Below are 10,439 nucleotides of genomic sequence, written 5' to 3'. Positions count from 1 at the left end.
TAACAATGATCGCTAAGCTTAGCTATCACTACCCTTTCTCCTTTCCCACCACCCTTTGAAGTCTGGTTATATCTATGAACCCTTTTTCAAAGTAATGTTTTTAAATGCATAAAATACAAAGGATGGAAAGGAAATCAATTATACCAAAATGCAGCCATCAAAATATTTAAAACAAGTTCATTTACAGACACAAATCAATGGGTGAATTGAGGCCACCTGGAATTTAAAAAGTAGATTGGATTGATTGCCTTTGGGAAACTGCAAAGTTCTTTTACTGACCGCACACTTCTCTCTGAAACAACCAATCTTCATCCACTGCCATTGCACAGCAGAGTCATTATAACACTAGTTTTTTTATAAAGTCAAAATTGAGGCTCATTAAAATTGAGGCAACAGAGAGGTGCATGATGACAAGGGTATAAGCAGGTTGTAGCATGAAGGAGAAGCAGAATAAATTATGTTATCTAAGCAATGTGAGAAAAAAATGAAGGACAGAAATAAGGTCAAGAGAAGGAAAGGTAGGCCCACTGCAAGCTTTTGAGAAGAGAGGATAAGAGTCTCAAGACAGACAAGCATGAATGGGTTGATTATCACTGGAAGGAACATTCACAAATTGTTGAAAGTATTTTGAGTATGTATTTCTTTGGGGATAAACAGATCAGGCACAGACACCTGGCGTAATTCTTGGAATGAAATGATGTTCTATTTCAAAGGACCTCAGCCACACCCACACCAGAATGAATTCCTGATGGCTTATGTGATTATCAACTGCATTCAATTCTTCAGGTTTTACTCATAGAAAATCAGACTGATATCTCTAAGGCTGGAGGAAGGTGAAAAATATCTTTTGATTTGACTGGCTTTTTCCTTCCCAAAATATTCTTACAATTCTTGAGTATCTATTCATGTTTTCTAAAAAATTAATCCTATCAAATGGACCCCACAGTCTAAGAAGATTAATTTTGGGAATGTTCTAGGTTATGAGTCCTAAAATTCAAAAATCCCTAACAAGAACTATTCCTATACAAAACATTTATAGAGATGAGGATGTGGGGATAGGGGCAGAAATTAGTTCATTCTTAGCATGGGAACCTATAAATTAGGTACAATTATTTATTCCTTATCTTCAATAGAAATTTTTAAATGCTTTTTAAAAGTTAAAAAAGAGAGAAATGTTGGTTGCTAAAAATATATATGTAAATTTTTATTTTTTAAAAATACCCACAGCTTTGAAGATGGGGCCGAATTATAAAAAGGGATTGACTGGGGAAGGGTGAAGGAGTGAAAGTAATATAAGGGGTGGCTAGGTGGCGCAGTGGATGGAGCGCCGGCCGGGGAGTCAGGAGTACTTGAGTTCAAGTCCAGCCTCAGACACTTAAATTATCTAGCTGTGTGGCCTTGGGCAAGCCACTTCACCCCATTGCCTTGCAAAAACTAAAAAAAAAAAAAAAAAGAAAAAAAAAAGAAAGAAATATAAGAGGGAGAATGTGAGAATGTGAAAGAAAAGGTGATGAAAAAGTTTAGGGATTCTCTCAGAGTCACAGAATATTAAAGAAAGAATGATCCTCAGAAAGCACCTAATTCCAGCCCCCCTCATTGGAATGAGGACTAGATTTGGAATCAAAGGACTTAGGTATAAATTTTTTCTCTTCCTCACTTAAACATTCCAGGATCATAAATCAAAGCTGAAAAGAACCCTTGAGGACAACCTTGTCAAATCATAGAGGAAAGTGGAGGGTCTCAGAGGTTAAATGACCGGCTTAACATCACACAGTTGACACCTGGCTTGGGAAGAGAGGGACAATCAGGAGGGGCAGGGCACATTCAGTATCATTATATACCTATCCTTAACTCAGGAATTTCCAAGTTAGGTTTTGGTCCTGAATTTGCCTAATCTCTCCCACTTCCTCTTGCTGGAGAAGAAAATTCAAAACAAATTCACACCTAAGATCCACAGGCCAAAAAATTAAACCTGTTCCTTAGGGTTCAACTAAGGATATTCTATTTTTTAAAAAGTGCTAAATTATCATAAATAAGAAATCTTGGAGCTATAAGGGTGCAGCCAAGATGGCAACATAAAAGGCCCATTTCTTAGGTGCTCTCACTCAAAACTTATAAACTAAGGACTCTAACTACATTTTCGAGAGACAGTGAGGCAGTTCTCCAGCCTAAGGTCCTATCCAGGGCCATAGGGCTAGGTGGATGCTGGGCCTAAGGGGTGGTATGTGGGCTCGGGACCTCTTGGCCCTAGGGCCGGGGATCTGTCTGCTGCACCACTCAGCTACCCTACAGCAGAGTCAGAGTGAAAGGAGAAAGAAAATATAGTACATGGTAGTGGAGAAGTATGAATGGAGGGAGTTGCGATCAGCAATGGCAATGGTGGAAAAACATGGAAGTAACTTTTGTGATCCACCTGCAACAGAGCTGGTGGTGTTGGAACACAGACTGAAGCACATATTATTATTATTATTATTATTATTATTATTATTATTATTATTATTATGAGGTTATAGGGCAAATAATTATTATTAGGGGGGTTATAGGGCAAATAAGGCTGGGTGACCTGCCTGGGGCCACACAGCTGGGTGATTGTTGGGTGTCTGAAGCTGGATTTGGACCCAGGTGCTCCTGGCGCTCAAGGGCCAGTGCTCTGTCCACCACCCAGACCACCCCTACTATTACTATTATTACTATTTTACTTTGGGTCTTTTTTTGGGGGGGGGTTGCAGGGCATTGAGGTTGGGGTGGCTTGCCACAGGGTCACACAGCTGGGTGATTGTTGGGTGTCTAGGGCCGGATTTGGGCTCAGGTGCTCCTGGCTCCAGGGCCATGCTCTGTCCACTGTACCACCTAGCCATACCTACAATTGTTACTTCTTTTAAATTTTAATTGTTTTCTCTCCCCTTTACTTTATCACTCATGCGGTTCTATTTTTTTTTGGGGGGGGGTATTATGTTTACTCTTAAACAAGAATATTTTAGTAATTATCAAAAATTATTTGTACAAAATAAGAATAAATAAATAAAAATCTTGCTAATGCACAAATCTTTCTTTTTCCCAGCTTTCAATTTTCTGGAAGGATAAAGTACCAAAATTGCTGGAGGGAAAAGGACGTAGGAAAGATGGGAATAAATAAACATTTATACAGTGCCTACTATTGCCAGGTCCTTGCTAAGTGCCTTCCAAATATTATCTTACTTTATCCTCACAAAGTCTGAAAGATAGATGTTACTATAATCCTCATTTTATAGGTCAAGGCATGTGGTAAATTACATGACTAGTGTAAAGTCACACAGCCACTAAATAATTGAGGCTGGAATTGAATTCAAATCTTCCTGATTTCAGGCTTCTGTAGCTGCCCCCAACTAGTAGAGCCTTACACAACATATGTTCTGTCCGGGCCAGCAGGGTCTGTGAGACCAATACAATAATGGGATGTTCAACAAGAAACTGAACAGATAGTGGACAGACTAAGTTTCACCCAGAGCCCAATCCCCAAAAGAGTGCTCTAAATGTGGACTAAGAATATTCATAACCTAAAGTCACCAATCCTGCTATAGCCACAAACATTCTTAGGAAAAAATACATCTTTAGCACTTCATGTAGAAGAAACTTCCACTATCTCAGGGGTACAAGCAAGGCAGATGGCTGTTACAGAGGAAATAAAGAGAGTCTATACTGGAACTTACTATATGGCAGTTGTTTCCCAGGCACTTTTGGAGCCTCAAGCTTGGCTGAAAATATTTTTTTTGCTTCCTGAGTGTCCTGAAAAAATTCAAGCATGTCCAGTACCCTCTCTTTTCAAAACCTAATAAAGAACAGCTGAAAAGTCTAGTGGTTGGAAGTTCTTTGAGGAGATGAGAAGTTTCCTTCCTCACCTTATAAGAAGTTACTGCACTCCTGAACTATTTGGTTAAGTGGATACTCTCTGAATTTAAATAAACTTACCTCCATTCAAAACTTTAGCAGTTTATAACTTCTTACTTCTTCACTTTTATCCACCTCTCCATTCCCACATCACAAATACTGCCACTGATTTAAAAGCACCTTTTCTTTAAAGGGGAGCTAAACTGCTTTTGTATGTGTTTATGTTATTTGAATACAAATATTTGCACATATATTACTTCGTTTAGCAAATACAAAACTATTTCTTATACATGATCTCGTCTGATCCTCAAACAATCTTGTAAAAAAGCAATATAATCCCTCATCTGAACTTCTTCATATTTGGATTTATGCAGAAGATAAATGGTTAAAAGCTAAAAAGTTCAAATGGATAAGAAGTTGAAGGAAATCAGAGTGCTAGAAAATAAATTTATTTCTCATAAGCATCCTTTATACTTTTGTGGAAAACTAATACTTTAGACAAAAGGATTTCCATCACTTTCAACATAAGAACACATGATCAATTCTAGAGCAAGAAAAGTCCATAAAGGTCATCTAAATCAATCCCTCATTTTACAGAAGAGAAATCCAAGGTCTAGGTAAGTTAAAAGATTTTCCCAAGGTCACACGGGTACAAAGCACTGGAGATAGGATCTGAACCAGGTTCTCTGACTTCTTTCCTTTTGCTCTTGCACTAGGTTGGTATAAAAACACATTTAGAAAATGGGAACAAATTAAAAGCTAAATAAAATTCATTATACCACATTCAAATTACACCTCTGTAGAAATCCATGTCTTGACTCACCCAAGTCTCTAAGCCTGAGGCTGGCCCTCTGGCTTCCCCCAGCTGCTGTCCCTGGGCTGACCCTCTGCTCCTGTCTCCTGGTTCACCCATGGTCCCCTGAGACAGACCTATTTGGCTCTCCAAACCAACCGTCTCATTTTAAGCTGAGATTCCAGATGAGCAGATGTGACAGGTGATTGGGAGTTTTAATTGAAGCAAATGTTGAAGATACCCCAAGATAGCTATGGGCAGCACTTCCTGATCCCTCCCTCCCATCAAAATGTCATCCAAGGACTAGGTGAGATGGGGATGCGACCTCCTTGAGGAACCAAAGAGCAAAGACAGAGAGAGGGCTGGGCTTCCCATCTCAGTCGGCCTAACTGGCCAAGAAGGGCAAAACCTGTGGGTTCAGTTTCCCCCTTGGGAAAACAAAGGGGGTGACAAGAGGATGCAGGCCTGGGGCTGAATTTTTTTCCTTAGATGGTAGGATGGAAGCTTACTGAGGATGGCACCCTTGTCTATTGGCCCTAGTGTCCCGGCTCAGATCCCTTGGAGGCTAGACAGGGATGAAATGTTGATGACTTGATCAGAAGAGGTCCCCTTCCCTTTATGCTCCTGCCTATGTCAATATAACCTCAGCTCCACTGATCAAATTTATGTTGAGCTAAGTTTTTCTTCTCTCCTCTCCTGGGTTCTCTGCTGTTTGTTTCCTTCTCTCTTCTTTCCTCTAAGTTCTTTCCTATGTTGTTTCCAAGCTTGTAACTAAGTTCTTTTCTAGGTCTATTTGTGAACTTTACAGGTTTGTGAAATAAAAATCCTGAGCTTTACAAAAAAAAAAATCCATGTCTTTTTTAAAAATTTTATTTATTTAAGGCAATGGGGTTAAGTGACTTGCTCTATGTCACCTAGCTAAGTAATTATTAAGTGTCTGGGGTCAAATTTGAACTCAGGTCCTCCTGACTCCAAGGCCGATACTCTATCTACTGTGCCAACTAGCTGCCCCAAAATCCATGTCTTTCTTAAGAAAATGAGTTACTTAAAAATCATAAATTATCAAAGTTGAAAGAGTGACAGTCATTTGGTCCAACCTTCCTAGCCCCAGACATGCAGCAGAGCTGTCACTCCTAGGTCTCTGGCTTCCCATCCAGACCCCTGTTTGTACCACCACCCCAGGATTCAGTTTCAGGCAAACCCAAATAACCTACCTAGGCAATCTACAATTCTAGTGTGCTTCATTGTACCAAACCCACCCAAGGGAGAACCTGGTGACACAACTCTGACACAGAAAATAGTCATCAAGTTGTAGTTAGATTCAACTCTATTAAGTAATCCATCTGCTGTTAGTTTCTGATACCTTTTCTCCTATCAGGCACCTCCCTTCCCCACACCAATTCCATCTCTCAGCTCCAAGTGTTTTCTATAGCCTATGCTTGGAAGGCTCTCTTCTTCATCTCCCCTTACTGGCTTCCCTGATTTCCTTTAAGTATCAACTAAAATCCCACCTTATAGAGGAAGCCTTTTCCAAAACCCCTCTTGATGCTAGTACCTTCCCTTTATTTTCTAATTATTATCCTATACATTTTTATTCATAGATATTTGTTTGCTTGTAGTCTCCCCATTAGATTGTGAGCTCCTGCAGGTGAAGTTCTATCTACTAGTACCAGTACTAGTACTACTACTACTACTAGTACTACTACTACTAGTACTAGTACTACTACTACTACTACTAGTACTAGTACTACTACTAGTACTAGTACTACTACTAGTACTAGTACTACTACTACTACTATTATTTACTGACTACCTGGAATGTAGTTTGTAACATTAAGGCTTCAGATTTTGTAGACACCTATTGCTCACTGACTTTAAGTTTTCAAATAAAATGATCTTTATCTCTGATGGAAGTAACTGCAATAGAACACAGTTGAGATCAGTTAGATTCCCAGAAGAAGCAAAGGAAAAGTTTTAGAAACAATGCTTTAGTAAAGCAATGTGTTACAATTTCTGCCTAAATCAACATTTTATATTCCAAAGGCCTTTCCTTTTGTAAATGGAATTTACCCATAGTCCTACTGATCAAATGTAACTGGTACAGAAGGATGTCTCTAGGAATGTGAATCCTCCTAGTTGCTAAGTGTTTGGAATGTTAAGAACATTCCAGGTTGGAAATAATCAAGATTACTTCCATTCTCCCACTAAAATACTCCTCTCAGACTCCAAGTAAGGAAAGGAAAAGATGAACTGAAAGTTCAAATTTGGATAGGATTTAAATATGGATTTGACCACTGAAGCATCAAGTTACAAGATATTTTACAATTCACTTAAAATTATTTCAAAGTTTTAATTCCTGCTGAGGATGTATGTGAAATTGTTTATCATTACCAGCAGGACAATAAAGAATGCAAATAGTTTTGACTACAAGTTTTTCTAGGAAGTGAAATTTTGGATTGCTTCTTAAATATAACTTGTTAAATAGAAATTATCCACACTATGAATAGAAGTTTAACAGAATAGAAACAAATGAACAAAAAAGTTTCAAACCTACTAGTGTTCACTTTAACGAATTTACAGGTCTGCTAATAAAGTACATTTTTTTAAAGGTTTTGAACTATTCTCAACAAAGTTAAGCCTAAAAAAAGAAAACTCCAGAATTCTTCCAATTAAATGACTTTTGCTTTTAATTATTTTGAGAATCCAAGTTTCTGAACTGATAAAAGGAAAAAAGTGTTCCTGAAACCTGAATTTGAACCCTATTTGTGGTACATGATTTTTTTTTCTTTCCCTTAGACCTTTTTTCTAAGACTATAGAATAAGGAAATAAGACTTGCAATTTTCTTCTTTAAAAAATGTTTAAGTATGGGATTTCTTTTTTAAAAAAATAGGATAACTGACCACTTTAGTACATGTTTAAAATGAACAAGTGCCCCCAAATGAAGACAGCACTTTTGGGGCAGGGACAAAGGTTCACATAATGGAGGCCGAGAAAGGTCACATCCTTGCCCCCTCTAAGTGCTTGAAGAAAGATGTTCTAGTTTTAAGAAATTTTAAGAGGACCAAATGTTAAAAAGAGGGGCAATACTTTTAAAGGGGTCTTTCTGGCTTTCCCAAACATTTTTTTTTAACTTTTACTTAATTCTTCCCTAATTGGAGGTCCTAAAACTGAATTTACACTTAAGAAAAATGCTCATTGAGGCAACACAGGAAAATAAGAATAAGGAACAGCATGATTAACAGTAAGAACAATTTAGAAAACACCTGTTATATTCAAACAAAACTATCATTTGTATTTTTAATGATCAGCTGAGCAAACAACTTTGTGAGAAGTTTCAAATGGCTCTTCTAGACAAGTCTCTGACAGTCAAATAAAAACTCAGATCATGAGGTAAAAATCAAAGATGATACCAAGTGGCCTTATAAAAACCACAATGACATTACATTTATGTATTACTCTTAAGATTTAAAAAGATTTTTTTTTCCACTACAATCCCTTGAGGGACATAGTATAAAGCACCATCCTATCTTAAAAAAGAAAAAATTGAGACTGAGATAAATAAATTAAGAGATCTGCCTATCTATAGTTACCAGATAAAGAAGCACTTGAGCCAAGGTTTAAATTCAGGACTCCAGATTGACTCCATGATAATCTCATACAAGAGACTACATTAGCAGGTTTGGAGAAAGAACAACAGATTTGGAAGCCAGGCTCCTAAATTTTCTTCCTGGGTCTGACTTAACTTTTCGTTGGACTATGGGTAACTTTCCTTTCTTTTTTGCCACACAGCTTCTGGGTAATTATTAAGTGTCTGAGACCAGATTTGAACCCAGGTACTCCTGACTCCAGGGCCTGTGCTTTATCCACTACGCCACCTAGCCGCCCCTAAGGCTAACTTTCCTAATTCCAGGTTATCATTTTATCATAAAGGTTTCCCACTCTGCTCCCCTGCTTCACACCAATATCCTGACAAAGAATTCTGGTTTATAGCTTACAAACTATTTCCTATATACTCTCATCTGCTGTCATAATGATCTTGAAAGCAGATAAAGCAGAGATTATAGACAAATTTTAATAGATGAGGAAGCTGTTACTTAGATTAAGTTGTTACTAAGATTAAGATCACTCATCACAATAAGTAGCTGAGCTACTGACCCTGAAAAGTAGCCCACAGCAATGACAAAATACAAAAAAAAAAAAAAAAAAAAAGGCTAGTAAATTGCCTAGATCAAGTGCTTGAGAGAATCTATTAGGTCACCTAGTCTAATATCCTTTTCACAGATGAGAAAACAGGTCAAATTGGGTGAGTCGCCCAAAGTCTTCACACAGGTGGGCAAATAGAGTTAGGATTCTCATACTAGTTTTCTGATCCTAAATCAAAAAAAATTTACACTATTATATATTGCCTCTCATTGGCCTTCTGTATATTTTCGTTTTGTTTTTTATTCTCGGACAGCACCCCAGATAAAATAAAAAGTTATCTTCTACCTCAATCAATTAGCACTTAAGACTGAGCTATGTTCAATGTCATAGGAGTACCCAAGGGATACAAGACATAGGCCTTGTCTAAGATTAAATTAGAAAGGGCGGCTAGGTGGCGCAGTGGATAAAGCACTGGCCCTGGAGTCAGGAGTACTGAGTTCAAATCTTACCTCAGACACTTAATAATTACCTAGCTGTGTGGCCTTGGGCAAGCCACTTAATCTCACTGCCTTGCAAAAAAAAAAAAACATAAAAAAAATTAAATTAGGAAGACAAGAAACATGCCCATGAAACAATAATGGATAGGCTATGGCTAAGTGGAAAAGTATTTCAAACCATTATAACACAATGAACAAGGACATGGAGGCAGGAATAAATGTGATAGGAACTAAAATTCTAAGGATGGCCTGTTTTGGATAGTCAGGGAGTAGTGGTGTAAAAAAGAGTGGAAGCTGAATATAGTGGAAAGAACACTCACTGGCTTTGGAGTGAAGTAATCTGAGTTAAATCCCAGCTGTAATATTTAGAAGTTTGGAAACTATTAACAATTTACTGAATCATCAATCAAAATGACTTTCAATTCTAAACTACATAGAGAATGGAATCAAATTTACAAGAATAAGAGCCATTCTGATTGATAAATGGTCAAAACATATGAATAGACAGTTTTCAGAGAAAGAAATCAAAGGTATCAATAGATAATGCTCTAAATAACCAATAAAAAATGAGATCCCCATATGGCACATATAAAAATGAAATTATAATGAGTACTAGAGATGATCGAGGAAAACAGATACATTAATGCATTGAACTAGTCTATTCCAAAAGGCAATTTGTAACTATACCTAAAAGGCTACATTAATTGTCCTCTATACCCTTTAACCTAGCAATAATACTACTAGGTCTCCACCCCAAGGATATTTAAAAAAAAAAAAGAGGAAAAGGTCTCATGTGCACAAAAGTATTCATAGTAGCTATTTCGGTAGTGGCAAAGAATTGGAAACAGTAAACGTACAGAATGGTCAAACAAATTAAGGTATATGAATAAAATATACCATATTGGACTATTATTGGACTGTAAGAAACAAGAAAGGGAATGATCTCAGAAAAACCTAGTAAGACCTATATGAACCGATACAAAAAGGTTTTCCTAGTTCTGTTAATCTTATTTTGCATTAGTTCATCTAGGTCTTTCCAGGTCTATTTTGTTCAATAGTTCTATATTTGTTGGTCCAGAAAAATTTGCTTTTTCTTATTGTTTTGTAAGAAAGAAGGAGATGATTTCAGAAAAACTTG

At 37.3% G+C, this 10,439-nt stretch overlaps 1 protein-coding gene across 1 annotated transcript in view; it reads right to left on the bottom strand.

Annotated features, from left to right (window-relative positions):
* Positions 1–10,439, bottom strand: part of MAP2K1 (mitogen-activated protein kinase kinase 1) — a 101,443-nt gene that overhangs the window by 80,862 nt on the left and 10,142 nt on the right. The gene's annotated exons all lie outside the window — the stretch shown is intronic.

Source organism: Macrotis lagotis, chromosome 4 (assembly GCF_037893015.1).
Source record: "Macrotis lagotis isolate mMagLag1 chromosome 4, bilby.v1.9.chrom.fasta, whole genome shotgun sequence".
Lineage (NCBI taxonomy): Eukaryota > Metazoa > Chordata > Mammalia > Peramelemorphia > Peramelidae > Macrotis > Macrotis lagotis.
The sequence above is the reverse complement of the archived record's forward strand: the minus strand, read 5'-3'. Positions and strand labels throughout refer to the sequence as shown.